Source organism: Aquarana catesbeiana, linkage group LG01 (assembly GCF_042186555.1).
Source record: "Aquarana catesbeiana isolate 2022-GZ linkage group LG01, ASM4218655v1, whole genome shotgun sequence".
Classification (NCBI taxonomy): domain Eukaryota; kingdom Metazoa; phylum Chordata; class Amphibia; order Anura; family Ranidae; genus Aquarana; species Aquarana catesbeiana.
The window spans coordinates 364918338-364920878 of NC_133324.1; positions in this window are offsets into that span (position 1 = coordinate 364918338).

Sequence of the window (2541 nt, forward strand, 5' to 3'; positions counted from 1 at the left end):
TTACATCAAGCTTTGCAAGCTTCCATTTACACTTGAGCGTAAGCATGTTGAGGCAATTTTGAAGCTATTTTTTTATGAATTTGCACATTTGCGTGTGTGAATGTGCATTTATAAAGCATTTTTCAGATATTTTTAAACTTTAGGCATTTTTTTTTTTTTTGGTCAATGGAAAGCATTCCCGTGCAAAGTGAACAGCATATTTGCTGAATCAAACCCATTGTATATTGCCATGCACACAGGATTAAAATAAATAATTCTAGGGCTAAGGTAAAGGTAAACTCTAAACTAATGAGCTGTAAAGGTTTGAGTATTATAAAATGTTGTACTTATTGCGGGCCCACGCAGTGTGTAGGTTTTACATACTTGGTATCTATTTTTTCAACAAAGTCTAACCGTTAAACCTTGCAAAAAGTTCTGCAAATACTCTGCAACATGAAATTTGAAAGGACCATATTTTTATTTTACAAGTTCACTGATTTTAGGAAATATATAATATTTTGTGGTTTTAGGTAATTTTCAGGCCTACACTATGCATTTTAACACCTCTGTTGAATCAAAATGCAAAGGGGTTAATTTACTAAAAGTGGAGAGTGCAACATATGGTGCAGCTGTGCATGGTAGCCAAATTACCTTCTAACTTCAGCTTGTTCAATTAACCAGTTACCAACCGTGTCATAGCCAAATGACTACAGCGCGATGGGATAACTCTGGGAGGGCGTCATATGATGTCCTCCCAGAATCACAGGAATGTCCGTGACCATTGGGTCTTTCAGACCTGGCGCATCACGGATCACCACATGATCATTCCGTCCAATGATGGAGAGATCACTTGTCAAAAAACCCGGAGCATGTCCGGTTCAGCTCCTCCCTCTCCTCGCAACGATCCATATAGTGTGAGAGGAGAGGAGGGAGCCAATGCAGCAGCACTGTGGGCTGGATCTGAAGTTCCCACAGCGCTGATCTGTGCCCATCCATGGCTCATCCATCCTCATCCATGGCTAATCCATCCTCATCCATGGCTCATCTATCCCCATCCATTGCTCATCCGTGCCACATCAATGATCATCAGTGCCACATCAGTGCTCATCCGTGCCACATTCATGCCACATCAGTGCTCATTCGTGCCACATCCATGCCACATCACTTCTCATTCATGCCACATCAGTGATCATCTATGTCACATCTATGCCACATCAGTGCTCATCCATGCCACATCAGTTCTCATCCATGCCACATCAGTGATCATCTGTGTCACATCTATCCCACATCATTTCTCATCTGTGCCACATCCATGCCACATCAGTGCTCATCCGTTCCACATTAGTACTTATCCGTGCCACATCAGTGCTCATCTGTGCCACATCCATGCCACATCAGTGCTCATCCGTGCCACATCCATGTCATATCAGTGCTCATCTGTACCACATACATGCCATATCAGTGCTCATCCATGTCACATCCATGACACATCAGTGCTTATCCATACAACATCCATGCCACATCAGTACTCATCAATGCCACATCAGTTCTCATCCATGCCACATCTGTGCCACATCAGTGCTCACCCATGCCGCATCAGTTCTTTTCCATGCCACATCCATGCCACATAAGTACTCATCCGTGCCACATTCATGCCACATAAATTCACATCAGTACCTCACAAAAGTGTAATAGGTAGTCAAATTAGATTTGAAATGTATGCCTTTAGAATACCTGATGGTGCTCCCTGCATGTTGGGCCTCTGTATGTGGCCAGGCTGTGTAAAAGTCTGGCCACAATAATGTAATGTCAATTTTGCTACGTACATGCTATCTGTTAGAAATATCTTATAGATTGACAATGCTGTGTAAAAAAAAATGTGTTTTTATTTTCTTTCCACATTTTCAAAAACTTGTGGAAAAAAAGACATGTTCAAATAACTTATTATGCCTCAAAGATTATAGGTTGGAGTATTTACTTTTCAAAATGGGGTCATCGGTGCTCCAGGGCCTTCCAAAGTGTAAGAGGTAGTCAATAAATTATAAATTATATGTGTAATTTATGCTCCTGGAACGCCTGGTGGTGCTCCCTGCATGTTGAGCCTTTGTATGTGGCCAGGCTGTGTAAAAGTCTCACACATGTGGTATCGCCATATTTAGAAGGAGTTGCAAAATGTGTTTTGGGGTGTAATTGGAAGTATGCATATGCTGTGTGTGAGAAATAACTTGTTGTTATGACAATTTTGTAAAAAAAGAAATACAAGAAAAAAAAATCTTCATTTTGCAAAGAATTGTGGGGAAAAAAATACAACTTCAAAAAACTCACCATGTCTCTTACTAAATACCTTGGAATGTCTACTTTCCAAAAAGGGGTCATTTGGGGGGTATTTGTACTTTCCTGACATTTCAGGGCCTCAAGAAATGAGGCCCTCAGTACATCAGGCGTGATCAATTTTCACTAATTGGCACCATAGCTTGTAGACTCTATAACTTTCACAAAGACCAAACAATATAAACTGATTTGGGTTATTTTTACCAAAGATATGTAGCAGTATAAATTTTG